Genomic DNA, 16,640 nt, shown 5'->3' on the forward strand with positions numbered 1-16,640 from the left:
TTTTTAAGTTTATCAAAATGCAATTGATCTTTATCCATTTATTTGTATACTGCAACTTTACAGAATTTGTTTATTCTAACAGCTTTTTTGGAAAGACATCTTGTGATCTATAACATTTCTTATAAAATATTTTTATTTATATTTATGCAAATCTGTTAATGCATATTTTGATTGATCTATAAAGTAAAATTGGACTATTTTTGAATAATCTAACATCATTCCCATACTCAAAACCTTCCAGTAGTTTTCCATTGCCTTTAAAGTAAAATCCAAAGTCTGGTCATTAGTATATAATGTCCTATTTGACCTAGCCTATTCCTCATTCTGCATCATCACCTGTACTGCTCCACCCCTTGTTTATTTGCTCTTTCTAATATATGAAAAACATACTCCTGAACTTTGTATTTGCTGTTTACTGTGCCTGGAGCATTACTGTCAGCTATTTTCATTGTTGCTTCACTTTGTTTACATTTCTGTTAAAGTGCTACCATGTCAGAGGAATCATCCCTAAGACCTTTAAGGCCTTTTCTCTTGCCACAGATCCACACATAGACACATGTTTATTTACCTATTTGTATTTGAAGCCATTATTGTGTCCGTTATTGTATCATTATGTGTCTAGAAAAATGTTTGGCATATAGCAGAATCTAAATAAAACATTTGGAGAATTAATGTCTGTGTAGTTGAATGAATGAAGAAATCTCAATTCTTCATACAATATTGCCTGAAGAGTAAAAACAATGATCTGGGTATGGTTATATGTATATAAACTTGATTAATCCGCATTTAAGAAGCTATATTAAGCAATTCCACTTGTTTTAGATTCCTGTATCCCTGTCCCTATTTTCCTATACAATTATAACCTTAGATAGATCATGGTCAGTCTTTAAATTCTCATGCTGTAGTCACTTTTACTGAATACTTTTTACAATTGTAAGAAAATTGTTTCCTCAAACACTGAATGAAATATCACTATATCTAAAAATATTTTCCTTTTGTTGAGTTATAAACTTAAATCACCAGGGAATTACAAATGATAAAATACTTTAAGTTCTACATGCATCTCCCCAGGGCTTTAATTGAAATATCTTAATAAAGTTCATTTATGTGGCACCTCCCAAAGTTAATGCACAGATTAGTAACTGTCTGTGGTCTTTAATAACCAATTATTTTAGCTTATGTGCTTTAAAATTTAATGTTCTAAATTATACTTAGGACTTTTTTAGAACTAGAAAAATTCACAAAGACATGCAATTCTATAGTAACATTGAAATAGACTCTTTACTATTTTTGGTTTTGCTTTTTGAAATCTTTGGTTTGGTGCTGGGAGCCATTAGCCAAGTAGGTATGACTATTTTTGGTTTTGCTTTTTGAAATCTTTGGTTTGGTGCTGGGAGCCATTAGCCAAGTAGGTATGACAACTTCCTTGCCAGCGTACCCCATGTTGCTTAGTGGAAGGACTCGTGGAAATAGGACATTTTGCAGTGACATTGAATGTAGGTGACCTTGCTCAAGGACCAGGGCGGATTAGGGTGTTCCCAGTTTAGGATAATCGGGTTTAGGGTGTTCCAGGTTTAAGATTATTCCTGCTGGGAATAGGGCGTATCCTGCTGCCTGAGTTCCCCTTGAGTTCTCACGGGATTCAGACAGTATATTTTGGGAGACAGAAGCCCAGTGGATGTGATTTGGGGCAGAGAAGGTGGATTTTCCCAGAACGTGATTGTAGACAGCTGGTGTGAGTTCGAGAATAAAGAGTTGCTGTTTGAATCTACAAGGTGTGTGGTGGCTCGTGATTGTGTGCCCAGCCAGACTGCGGCATTTGTGCCCAGCCAGACTGTGGCAGTTTGGGGCTGATTTTAAATTGTTGTACATTCTGCACTTACTTTCTCTCATTTTACATGAGTATTTATTTTCAAAAGCATAGTCAAAAATGTGATCTATTTAAAAAAATTATATATATATATATATATATATATATATATATATATATATATATATAGCATTAATATATAGTTAACCTGTTTCTTTCACCCCTTGCCTTTATTTATGTTTCTTGGAAAATGGGTCAAGTTGCCGCAGTCTGGCTGGGCACAATCAGGAGCCACTTGTCAAAAGAAACTAACTTTATTTTTAGAACCAAACACGCCAAACAAACAGCATCTCAGGAAAAACCCCTCAGAGGCTCAACTGCCACCACCGGCTTTCCACAAGCCTGTCTCTCCCCCCACAAGCTTCTCCCCACCTCCCACAATCCTCCTGCTCTTGAGGCCGATTGGCTGGGTCACGTGGGCAGAGCCAAAAAGTCCCCCAATGAGCAGCTCCGTGGTCTGAAAGGGCAGGGAAACAGTCCAATGAGCATCACCGCAGAGGAGCCAATCAGCTAGATGTTGCTGGGGCCGAGGAGCCAATCAGCTAGATGTTGCTGGGGCCGCTGTGAGCCAATCATCAGCCGGCAGCTGGATTGCTGGCAGCTGGAAGTTTGCTGGGGCCCCTTCGGCTGTGGCTCTCAACATCTCCCCCTCTCTGTTTAAACAATAAGCATGTGGCTTAGGGACCGTGCCTGTTAGGCAGTCCAATTCAACATATGGTCCTTACCCGTCATCAGATGAACTGACCTCTAGGCGTCAGCCTCCTGTCTTAGGTTGGTACCACTGCAATTGGATCATACCCGTCACTGACTACCGGTCCAGCATACAGCTATAGTTGTGGATAGGCCTTTGCACCAGTGGGGGGGTGAGGTTCTTTGCCTCACCTCTGTTGGCCCCCAAATTTTAGACCATCACTAGTAGAGGAGGATGCAAAATGTCATGACATTAAGCCAATTGAGGGCTCCTTTGAAAAATTGTACCACCGGTGACATCATCAGCAAAAATACCCCAACACTACCACAAGTCGCTGCACCAACAGATAGTTCACAATGCATACAGGTGAGCTCACAATGTGTCCAGGCAAGTTCTGCAAGCAGTTCAGTGATGGCTATTGTAGAAGCTGTAGATTGGTTTTATCTTTGACTTCACCAGCACTGGGATGAAGATAGGAATTCTGGCAATAATGGCTAAAGAAAAAATTATGTAACATTACAGAAGGCACTAAAAGAAAACAATTTTCTTAACAATTTACATTGTCTTTAAGAGAATTATTAAATATAATGAAAAGGAAAGGTGAAAGTAAACAAACAGATCTGTTAACCTTCTTTTTTGTTTACATATTAAAACAATCCTCAACAGTTGTTTACCCAATTTAAATTAAACCATATAAATCACGTGAAAAAAAAAATATTTGGATCCATTTTATCATGAGCGCTCATCATATATGATATATGGACATTCAAACATATAACACAAAACACAAGTGTGCACACATAACATAATACATACAACACATAACATTATAGTAAAGGCCTTATAACTTTTTACAGGTGAAATCTCCATTGCAATGTTTAAAAACTCTATAGTCAAAAAATAGAACTGATCAGCAAAACATTAACCTAGGTCTGTATGAGCTCAAAAAACAAAATAGAACTTCATGATATGGCAAAGGGCAATAATAAAATAGATATTGAAAAAAGCATCCTGGTTCTGTTGCAGATGTAAGAATAGCCAAACTGGAGTTTTGGATATTAGTTGTTATGGATTTGAGCCAAATCATCTTCTTTTTGGTCTGTAGAAATCGCTTTAGTTAATCTTTCTGGAATCCAAATCGGCTGCTGTTCTCCCTGTGGAAACACATAAACAGACCCCCGACTCCAGACAATCACTGGGTCAGGACTTTGGTTAATCTCTCTGGAATCCAAATCGGCTGCTGTTCTCCCTGTGGAAACACACAAACAGACCCCCGACTCCAGACAATTACTGGGTCAGGACCTTTCCATTGTCCTGTTAGAATATCCTTCCAAAGTACCTTGGGCTTATGTACATTTTTTGGACACATATGCCTTTCCGCAGCACTAAGTCCTGATGAATCCAAATTTAAAAAGTTTAGAGTAAAAAGGGTTATTTTAAGTTTATCTTTGGGGAATATATACCCCTTCCCAATTCCTTCTTTTTGCTTTAATAAGTACATTTTAATAGTTTGATGAGCTCTTTCAACTATGCCTTGTCCCTGTGGATTGTATGGGATTCCTGTTATATGAGTAATGCCAAATGTTGAGCAAAATTGTTTAAAAGAGGTAGAAGTATAACCAGGGGCATTATCTGTTTTTAACTGTTTTGGAACACCCACAGTGGCAAAATTTTGTAAGCAATGAGCTATAACATCTTTAGTTTTTTCTCCGGCATGAAGGGAGCCCATCAAAAATCCAGAAGAAGTATCAACTGTAACATGCAAATATTTTAATTTTCCAAATTCTGGCAAGTGTGTGACGTCCATCTGCCAAATATGGTTAGGTATCAATCCTCTAGGATTGACTCCAAGATTAACTTGTGGTAAAAAGGTCACACAATTTTGACATTGTTTTATTATTTGTCTAGCTTGTTCCTTAGTTATTTTAAAACGCTTTTGTAAAGTATTAGCATTGACATGGAACTTTTTATGAAAATTTATAGCTTCTTCTAGTGTAGAGAAAATATGTATGTCATGTGTAGTTTTATCTGCTAAATCATTGCCCAAACTAAGGGCTCCAGGCAATCCTGTATGTGCCCTGATATGTCCTATAAAGAATGGATCTTTTCTGTCCCAGATTAGACTTTGTATAGTGGAAAGCAAAGAGAAAACAGTAGAAGAAGGGGAAATCCTACCAGCATCTTCAAGAGATACTATAGCATTAACTACATACTGACTATCAGAAAATAAATTAAATACAGAATCTTTAAACATCACAAAAGCTTGTAAAACTGCATTAAGCTCTACCTTTTGAGCTGATTGTTTGGGTACTAAAAATGTAAAAGTTTGATCAGGGGTAACTACTGCTGCTGTACCATTATTTGACCCATCAGTGAATATATTTGGAGCATTCATGATAGGTGTTTTTCTTGTCATTTTTGGAAAAATTACAGGATGCAATGCCCAAAAAGACAATAAAGGATTAGATGGTAAGTGGTTATCAAATGAAACATTAGATTTGCACATGATTATTGCCCAAGTATTTAACTCATTAGCTAACTCATCAATTTGATTCATAGTATATGGAGTAATAATTTTATTGGGAGAAATTCCAAACACTCCCTTTGCTGCTTTTATTCCTTTGAGTATTAATTGTCCTACAGCCTCAGGATACCTAGTAAGAATAGTGTTAGGAGAATAAGATAAATGTATCCATAATAATGGACCTTCTTGCCAAAATACTCCTGTAGGAATATTTTTTGTTGGTAGTACAATAAATAATAAAGGCAAACTTATATCAATTCTATCCAAATGCATATTTTCCATATATGTTTCAATGATTTTTAATGTCTTTCTTGCTTCAGGCGTTAACATTCGGGGTGAATTTGGATCTGATGGACCTTTTAGGATATCAAATAAAGGTCCCAACTCTCCTGTTGGTATACCTAAATAAGGCCTTATCCAATTTATGTCTCCTAATAACTTTTGAAAGTCATTAAGTGATTTGAGTTGATCTACTCGTATTTGAATTTTTGGTGGACGGACCATGGTTGAGGATAATAGAACTCCTAAATAATTAATTGGAAAATTTAATTGTACTTTATCTATTGCTATCTCTAGATTATAATTTTTTAATAAGTTTGTAAGTGTGGCATAACATTCTAGCAATGTGTTTTTATCTTTGTGTGCTAATAATACATCATCCATATAGTGAAATATTTGTAGTTCAGAATTTTGATTTCTAAGTGGCTGGATTGCTTTGTTAACATAAATTTGACACATAGTTGGGCTGTTAGCCATCCCTTGAGGGAGTACTTTCCATTCATATCTCTGATCAGGACCTTCATGATTCAGTGCAGGGATAGTAAATGCAAAACGTGGACTATCCTCAGGATGAATTGGAATTGAAAAAAAACAATCTTTAATATCTATAACTAAAACATACCAGGTTTTTGGCAAAGCAGACAACTGAGGAATCCCTGATTGAGCAGGTCCCATAATAACCATCTCATTATTAATGGCTCTTAAATCTTGCAATAATCTCCATTTACCAGATTTCTTTTTGATGACAAAAATGGGAGTATTATGGGGAGATACAGAAGGTTGTATATGTCCTTCTGCTAATTGTTGTTTGACCAGGTCATGGGCTGCTTGTATCTTTTCTTTAGTCAGGGGCCACTGAGGAACCCACACTGGTCTTTCTGATTTCCAAGTAATTTTTATTGTCTCAGTGGCTCTTTCTGAAAATCCAACCCATGTCTGTCTGTTCCTTGATCTATTTGTATTGGTGCTGCTATACCTTGTTCTTGTTTTTCTAATCTTTTTCCTTTCCTAAAACCTTGTCTAGTCATAATAGTGGGTGCATTTTGGTTGATGTTATTTGTTAATGTCAAACCTAATTGATCTAGGACATCTCGTTCCCATAAATTTACGGGAAGATGATCCAATACATATGGCTGTATAGTTCCTTCACATCCTTCAGGATCCTTCCAATCTAATACCATTGCACTTCTATGGGGATTAGTCGCCACTCCTAGGCCTCGAAGCGTTTGAGTGGCTTGTTGTAATGGCCAATGTTTTGGCCATTCTTGACGAGAGATGATGCTAAGGTCTGCACCTGTATCCAGTAGCCCATTAAATTCATGTCCTTGAATATTTAGTTTTAGCATGGGGCGAGAATCTAAATTTAAAGAAAGCATAGCCCAATCTACACCTGTGGAACCTAATCCCTTGGAACCTCTTTCTACAGTACGACTGGAAAATTTATCATGTAGGCTGGGTATTATTAGTAACTGTGCTATTCTATCTCCTGGTGAAATTACTGATATACCCTTTGGAGAACTGGCTATAATTTTTATTTCACCTTCATAATCGGGATCAATTACCCCAGGACTTATCATAAGTCCTTTTAGAGTAGAAGAGCTGCGTCCCAATAATAAGCCTACTGTTCCTTTGGGAAGAGGTCCTTTCACCCCTGTGGGAATGATTTGAACTCCCATCTCTGGAGTTAGTACTGCTCTGGCGGAAGCGCAGATGTCCAACCCTGCGCTCTCTCTGGTTTGTCTGATGAGGGATCTGATGGACAATGTGTCCTGGGCACTACCCTGATGGGGTTGCTGGGTTCCTCCAGTGCTCCGTATATTTGTGGTTTTGGGCCCCGGAGCATTGGGCCCCCTTGTCCATTTTTTGTCAATGGAGCCTGATGCCTTTCTCCACGATATCGTGGATAAACACCTGGTCCTTGTTCGTTTTTTGATAATGGAGTACCCTCTATGGTGGTTTGAGAACGGCATTCATTAGCCCAATGTCTCCCTCTACAGCATCGTGGGCAAATACCTGGTATTCTACTCCTTGGATACCTAGTTTTGTTAAACCCTCCTCCAATGGGGCAATTCCTTTTAAAATGTCCTGTTTGTTCACAATTGTAGCATGTTCTTGGCCTGGCATCTAAAGCCTGTTTTACTGCAGCTGCCACAATTTGCCCTTGTTCATTAATGTCTCTGGCATCTAAAGCCTGTTTTACTGCAGCTGCCACGACTTGCTCTTGTTCATTAATGTCTCTACATAATTTAATATATGTGTTTAAATCTTCATGTTTCCATGGTCTAATGATATCTCTGCACCAACGATTCGCTTGCTCATAAGCCAGGTGTTTTAGTAATGGCATTGCTTGTTCTGTATTCCCAAAAACTCTGGTAGCTGTTTGAATAAGCCTATCTACAAATTCAGCATAAGGTTCATTAGCTCCTTGTATTACCTTAGATAATTGACCTTGTAAACCTCCATGTCCTTGTAAAGTCTTCCATGCCTTAATTGCATCTGCAGCAATTTGTGCGTATACGCCAGGATCATATGCAATTTGTTGCTGCTGATCCTCATAAGGTCCCTTTCCTAACAACATATCTAGATTTCTCTGAGGATAACCAGCTGCTGCATTTCGCCTAGCCGTCTCCTTGCAAAATTCCTCATTGGCAACCTTCCATAACAGGTATTGTCCTCCATTTAGCACAGCTTTACACATATTAGCCCAATCTGCTGGCGTCATGTTCAAGTTGTTAATGGATTCGACCATGCTTACAGTGAAGGGTGCTTGAGGACCATAGGTTGTTACAGCCTCTTTTAGCTGCTTCACTGTTTTGAAATTTAAAACTTGGTAAAATCGCTGCCCTCCTGCCTCAAATACAGGGCATGTTAATATTTGAGATCTTGTCTCAGGATCCCAACTATCAACTGCGGGGGTTGGGGACCTCCCAGCATATGGAGGTGGCCTTGTTAGTTGGACACTTACGTCCTCTGGTGATAGAAAGGTGTTAGTAGCAGTCTCCTGTAGAGGTGGTGCTGTTGGTTGGACACTTACACCCTCTGGTGATAGAAAGGTGTTAGTAGCAATCTCCTGTTGTAACTTTCCCCCTGATGGCTTTTTCTGTTTTACACTTTCTTTCTCTGTCTGACTAACTTGAGAGGCCTTCTCTTTTACTTGAATCTTTTCCTCTGTCTGACTAACTTGAGAGACCTTCTTTTTTACTTGAATCTTTTCCTCTGTCTGACTAACTTGAGAGACCTTCTCTTTTACTTGAATCATTATGTCTTCTCCTTCCTCTACCATTGTCTGAACTGAAGGCTTTGGACTAAGCAAACAAGATACGAACGTCCACAATGGCAATGTGCCAACTGGCAGAGTCCCTGGGCTTTTCTTTTCTATTCTTTTTAAATCTTCACCATGATGGTTCCATTGTGATATATTTAACAACTCCTCCTTAAAAAGCCATGGGCTACATTTTTGTATTGTATCAACGTATGCCCTGACTGCTACTGATTTTACTGGGATGCCTCCTTCCTCTAACAATTTACTTAACACTCTTTCAGTTTGTTTTTTACTAATTTCTGATCCCGTATTTCTACTATAATACAACCCAACAAGATGACGCCAAACAAAACCGAGACAGAATGAAATAAAAAGGGAACAACAAAAAGTCATTATAGCCTTTCTATCCTCCTGACATGTGCATCTGTCCTTTCTCCCTATCTGTTCCTCAGACGTAAATAGTTTTTCCTCAGATGTGAGCGGTTTTTCTTCCGTCTCACTCATCTCCAGGGACAGGCAACTTAAAACAAAAGTGAAACAAAATAACAAAAGAAGAATCTTAAAATGGCTACCCATCCTCTCCCCCTGCCCTCAGGGGCGAGCAGTTCACTTACCCTCAGTCGCTCCCCGTACGGGCCACCAGATGCCGCAGTCTGGCTGGGCACAATCAGGAGCCACTTGTCAAAAGAAACTAACTTTATTTTTAGAACCAAACACGCCAAACAAACAGCATCTCAGGAAAAACCCCTCAGAGCCTCAACTGCCACCACCGGCTTTCCACAAGCCTGTCTTAAAAAAATTATATATATATATATATATATATATAGCATTAATATATAGTTAACCTGTTTCTTTCACCCCTTGCCTTTATTTATGTTTCTTGGAAAATGGGTCAAGTATCTTGCTCTTGTGAATATTACAATTTGAACAATAACAATAAATAATGTAGTTATGCTGGATATACCAAATGAAGATTAGAAAAAACATTAAAAGAAAGTCATTAAGGTTTTAGTTCAGAATCCAGTATTTAATTGTTATGTGACCACAGACAGGATTATTAAACTTTTCTGAGAAATTTTTACATATAAAATGAATTTGATTACATATTTCTTGCCTGAGTGTTTTTATAAGAATTAAATATGCTAACATAAGAAAAGTTTAAGAAAAGAAAAACTTAAAGTCACTTGACATATAAACTTACAGAAAAAGGTATACTCTGATTTATTCAAAGTTGTAAAAATAAGTAAGTTAATTCCCTTAACATGCATTCTAATGTCTTATTGTTTGCCAGGAGGGTTAAGATGCAGGCCATCTCTGAAGAAGTTCACAGGCTTATGATGGAGGCAATCAACTAAACAGAACCATAAAATAATATAAAATTTCTTGAAATAGAGTTCCATTCTTGATAGTCACATAACTCCTGCTACAATTGCCCACTGGCTGTTTCTGGCTGTGAAGGACTGTGTATATGTATCTATTCTTGAACTAACATTTTAGGAAAAGAAAAGGAACAGAAGCTTATGAAAAACAAAACTAGTAGTCAGAGACGTATGAGAGAATTAGGAGAATATGGGGTCACATAAAGCAAGGACAATTAGTTAAAATTTCATCAAATGTCAAGAATAGGAAAGAGGATCATCAGGAGAACTAGAAAATGCCCATTAGATTTGGTAATTAAGGGGTTACTGGTGAGTATATCTAGACCAGTTTTAATGGAATGGTAAAAACAAAAACAAAATTATGGCAGGTTGGAAAGCCAGGAAAGGATAAGAAACCAAAGCGCTGTATGAAGAATGTTCTTAAATGCTTAGCTGTAGCTATAATTCTGTTCACTGAACAATGGACTATAAGGTTTATATATTTAAATTTGTGTGTATTAAATATATACTTATATTTATTTAGTTAAGTATATTATACATAAATTATTATTTTATATAAACTATATATATATATGTGTGTGTGTATGTATATGTATATTTTTTGTGAATGTCTTAAAGTGAAGGTGTTCAGCCAGAAAGTAAAAGTGTTTTATTAGATAAAGAAGATGTTAATAGAGTTCCAGCAGAGAGCGTGGTGAGAAAGAGTCCTGCTCTCCAGGGCCCTTCGAGTCCCTGTGGCCCAGGCCACCAGGTGAGCTTGGGAGCCCCTGGGACATGCCTTAGCCTCTGCACTGCAGATGCCCAGAACTCCTGCTACAACTGTCCACTGCCTGGTTCTGGCTGTGAAGGACTGTTGAGCCTATCATCCTGGCTGGAGATATGATGGTGGCGGCGATCTGTCAGACCTGGGAACCTGCAGGTCTCCTGTTGGAATCCTGTCCATCCCTGAGGATGGGGCACCTTTGGGTGGCCGCAGGTTTGGCATAATGAAAAGAATGGCAGCTGCCCCAACACCGTGGAGGCCAACAGGCACTTCGAGGTCCTAAGAAGGAGATTGGATGCAAAAGCCCAGCAGCGTGTTGGACAGAGGAGCTTTGCAGACTAGGGGTCTCTGTGACTGCTCTGTACTGGCTCCTTTAGACCGCATCTTGTCCCAACAAGGCAAACAGAGGCCTTAACCATCCTGAAAGGTGAGTGGAGCCCCCAAAGATGATGATAGGTGGTTGAGTGCCCCTGAGATCAATCCCTAGTACAAAAAAATGGTTATTCTATGAAAAAAAAAAAAAAGTCTTTACATGACACCACTCAACCACTGAGACACATGCCCAGCCCTATTTGTATTTTATTTAGAGACAGGATCACACTGAATTGCTTAGTGCTTCACTTTGGCTGAGGCCGGATTTGAACTCATGATCCTCCTGTCTCAGCCTTCCAAGCCTCTGGGATTACAAGCATGCACCACCATGCTGCTAATACCCGCTGCTTTGTATGTACATTTTATTTGTCATTACTGTGTATACAGTTGAAAAGGTTAAGTATTTTTTTAAATATCTAGGCTTTCTAGCTGTTCTCAAGTGCCTAAGATATGTTAAAAGTAGAAGTGGTAAAATATAACACATTTTGTAAATTCATTTTTGTTAAAATTCTTATGAAAGCGGTAGTGGCGGCGCAGGAGGCAGCATGAGAGGTTCTTAATAAAGGAGCTAAGAAAGAATGTAACACAGGAAAATAATGAAATATTTTCACTGTGCAATAAAATTCTAATGTGGAGGAGAAAAAAAGATGGCGGCGGATGTGGAGAGATCAATTCTGTGACCTCTTCAGCTGCGCCGGCTAAGAGAGACTGCAACCAACTGAATGTTATTGGCTCTGGATCATTAGGCAATGCTGGGGTGAAGTGGATCTAGGACGAGCAGTTTGAACCTCTCAGAGGCCACAGTGGGCTCAGCATGGGTGAATTCAGACTGCCCCGCGTGCAGAGTTATTGGCTGACTGTTTGCATCTTGTCTCCAAACTGCCTCGACTCCGCGCTACAGAGATGCTCCAGCGGAATAGAGAATCAACTCTTCGGGTCCTCTGTGAACCTTTTGAGGTGATGCCAACCCAGCCTCCATAGGCCAGCGAGCTGAGAACTGAGGTGGGACCTGGGAGAGACGGACCAGACCCACCCTTCACATCGGACACCCCAGCAGAGAGAACCACGTCCACCATAGCAGAGAACTGACGTCACCAGAATTCGGCAGATGGGGTCGCTCTGCAGCGAGATCGGGACTGCAGGTGTGTGACCCTCGGGTCCCCCTTCTCCACACAGCAGGGAAATCTCAAGGGCCCCTCCCCAGCTCTCCGTGAGCGTGATTGTCGGTCCTGAGGGAGTCAGGAGCGGAGCCTGACCCCCGGCTACCACTCCCAACAGTGCTGAAAACTGAGGTCTCTTGCGCCAACTCCCAGGGGCGTGGCTACTGGAGGGAACCAGGCAAAATAAGCTGATGGCCCCCAGCCCCGTGCTCCACAACCTTGGGGTCTGGGTGATTGGAAATAGAGAGAGTGCACAGTCATTCAAGAAAATAGGGCACCCGGAATCTGCAAGCCCGGTGTGTAGCTAATTTTGTGGAGAACGCCACCAGTGAGTGGGGCCAGGCTGGAGGAAAAGCGGGGAGGTGGCTGGAGTCCAGGAAAGGCCCTGGGCAACCAGGATTGGAGAGCTGCCCAGTAGGGGAGGAAGAGCTGCCTCACAGGGATTGGTTACTGCGTATTGAGGGAAGAAGCTTGGCCTGGTGGGCACAGCTCCACCTACTGGAAGAGAAGTTAATAAAACTTTAAGAGTGTATTTATCTTTTTTTTTTTTTTCATTTCTTTTTAAATTTCCCTTTTCTCCTATTCTTGAATTCTACCTATTTTCTCTCATTCTACTTAGTGACTTCTTCCTTCCTCCCTCTTCTCATACCTTTCCTCCCAAGCATTACGACTCTGTTTAGGTGTTAATTTACTAAATGTATATAGATAAATGTTCCAAGGCGATATATAGTGCTCCCAAGTACCTAGCTACCCTAAAATACTCCGGACCATTCTCCTGTTAATATCCCCCTTCAGTAGAGCAATCTTCCAAGGTTGCCAAGATATACCAACCTCTATACCATTACATCACCTGACCTAAACATAAGTCCCAAGACCTAACCGCAGATCACTATATGCCATCAGAATCCGTAAGTATTTTATGAAATGAATGAATCTGCTTTAAAGTACAATAAAACTCAACATCTCTAGACATAGTCTCCCATCACAAAGGAGAGACCCTGGAGATACACAAAACCAAAATAAATTAATAGGAATAAACAGTAACCCAGCAGTCAAAAAGAGCCGGAAGTGACATGAGCACCATGAAAAAACAAGGAAGAAAAGGAGTTCAAACAATGCAGGACAGCCTAAATCTACAGGAGAACCTAGAGGCATCAGGAAAATGGTCAGATAAAGAACTCAAGGAATACCTTACGCAGATGGAATGGAATCTTAAAGAGGTCATTAGATAGCAAATGCAAACAGTGAAAGAACACATTGAAAATGAATTACATAAACAGATTCAAGAAGCAAATAAGCAACTTTACCAGGATATAGAGATTATAAAAGAAATCAAACAATAATCCTAGATATGAAGGAAACTATAAACCAAATTAAAAACTCAAATGAGAGTATCACTAGTAGAGTAGAACAAGTAGAGATCAGAACGTCAGACAATGAAGACAAAATATATCATCTTGAAAAGAGTCTAACCAACTCAGAAAGGTTGGTAAGAAACCACAAGAAAAACATCCAAGAGATATAGGATGTCATAAAAAACAAAAACTTAAGAGTCATCAGGATAGAGGAAGGTATAGAGGTCCAAACCAAGGGATTAAGCAATCTGTTGAATGAAATAATTTTAGAAAACTTTCCAGACATGAAAAAGGAAATGGATGTACTAATTCTAGATGCATACAGGACACCGAGCATACAAAATCACAGTAGACCAATGCCAAGATGCATTGTTATGAAGATATCCAATATACAGGACAAAGACAGAATATTAAAAGCTACAAGATAAAGGAGGCAGATTACATTCAGGGGTAAACCAATAAGGTTAACGGCTGATTTTTCATCACAGACCCTGAAAGCAAGAAGATCCTGGAACAACGTATTTCAAACACTGAAAGACAATGGATGCCAACCAAGAATTTTGTATCCAGCAAAATCAAGCTTCAGGTATGAAAACGAAATAAAAATCTTTCGTGATAAACAAAAGTAAAAAGAATTTGCAGCCAGAAAACCAGCATTGCAAAGCATCTTAGGCAAAACACTACTCGAGGAGGAAATGAAAAACAACAACCAAAACCAACAGTGGGAAGTACCTCAGTAAAGCGAGAGTGGGGAAAAAAATAATCAAAGAGGAAGAAACAAACCAAATTAAAAATAAATAAATAGATAAATAATCAAACATGACTGGAAGTACAAACCATATATCAAGAGTAACCCTAAACGTTAATGGCTTAAACTCACCAATAAAGTGACATAGGCTGGCAACCTGGATTAAAAAAAAAAAAAAAAAAAACAGATGCAAGAATATGCTGCCTTCAGGAGACACATCTGATTGGAAAAGACATACACAGGCTGAAGGTGAAAGGTTGGGAAAAATCATACCACTCACACAGTCCTCGGAAGCAAGCAGGGGTGGCCATCCTCATATCGAATAAAATTGACTTCAAGACTAAGTTAATCAAAAGGGATAAGGAAGGACACTATATACTGTTAAAGGGAACCATTCACCAACAAGACATAACAATTATCAATATTTATGCACCAAATAATTGTGCTGCAACGTTCATAAAACAAACTCTCCTCAAGTTCAAGAGTCAAATAGACCACAACACAATAATTATGGGTGACTTCAACACACCTCTCTCACCATTGGACAGATCTTCCAAACAAAAGTTGAATAAAGAAACTATAGAACTCAATAACACAATTAATAACTTAGACTTAACCGACATATATAGAATATATCAACCATCATCAGCGGATATACTTTTTTCCCAGCAGCACATGGATACTTCAAAAAATAGACCATATATTATGTCACAGGGCAACCCTTAGAAATTATAAAGGTGTGGAGATAATACCATGCATCCTATATGATCATAATGGAATGAAACTGGAAATCAATGATAAAAGAAGGAAGGAAAAATCCTACATCACTTGGAAAATGAACAATATGTTACTGAATGATCAATGGGTTACAGAAAACATAAAGGAGGAAACAAAAAAATTCTTAGAGATAAATGAAAATACAGACACAACATATCAGAATCTATGGGACACAATGAAAGCAGATTTAAGAGGGAAATTCATTGCCTGTAGTTAATTCCTCAAAAAAAGAAAAAAAAAAAAAACAAATAAATGATCTCACACTTCATCTGAAAACCCTAGAAAAAGAAGAGCAAAACAACAGCAAAAGTAGTAGAAGGCAAGAAATAATTAAAATCAGAGCAGAAATCAATGAAATTGAAACAAAAGAAACTATTGAAAAAATTGACAAAACTAAAAGTTGGTTCTTTGAAAAATTAAATAAGATCGACAGACCCTTAGCCATGCTAACGAAGAGAAGAAGAGAGAGAACTCAAATTACTAACATACTGGATGAAAAAGACAATATCACAACAGACACTACAGAAATACAGAAGATAATTAGGAATTATTTTGAAACCCTATATTCCAATAAAATAGAAGATAGTGAAGACATCGATAAATTCCTTAAGTCATATTATTTGCCCAGATTGAGTCAGGAGGATATACATAAGTTAAACAGACCAATATCAATTGAGGAAATAGAAGAAGCCATCAAAAGACTACCAACCAAGAAAAGCCCAGGACCGGATAGGTATACAGCAGAGTTTTAAAAAACCTTTAAAGAAGAACTAATACCAATATTTTCAAGTTATTTCAGGAAATAGAAAAACAGGGAGCCCTCCCAAATTCATTCTACAAGGCCAACATCACCTGATTCTGAAACCAGAAAAAGACACTTCAAAGAAAGAAAACTACAGACCAATATCTCTAATGAACCTAGATGCAAAAATCCTCAATAAAATTCTGGCAAATTGGATACAAAAACATATCAAAAAGATTGTGCACCATGTTCAAGTAGGATTCATCCCTGGGATGCAAGGCTGGTTCAATATACGGAAATCAATAAATGGTATTCACCACATCGATAGACTTAAAGATAAGAACCATATGATCATCTCGATAGATGCAGAAAAAGCATTCAACAAAGTACAGCATCCCTTTATGTTCAAAACACTAGAAAAACTAGGGATAACAGGAACTTACCTCAATATTCTAAAATCCATCTATGCTAAGCCTCAGGCTAGCATCATTCTAAATGGAGAAAAACTGAAGGCATTCCCTCTAAAATCTGGAACAAGACAGGAATGCCCTCTCTCACCACTTCTATTCAACATAGTTCTTGAAACACTGGCCAGAGCAATTAGACAGACGAAAGAAATTAAAGACATAAAGATAGGAAAAGAGGAACTTAAATTGGCACTCTTTGCGATTGACATGATCCTATACCTAGCAGACCCAAAAGGGTCTACAAAGAAACT

The sequence above is a fragment of the Marmota flaviventris genome, chromosome X, assembly GCF_047511675.1.
Source record: "Marmota flaviventris isolate mMarFla1 chromosome X, mMarFla1.hap1, whole genome shotgun sequence".
Lineage (NCBI taxonomy): Eukaryota > Metazoa > Chordata > Mammalia > Rodentia > Sciuridae > Marmota > Marmota flaviventris.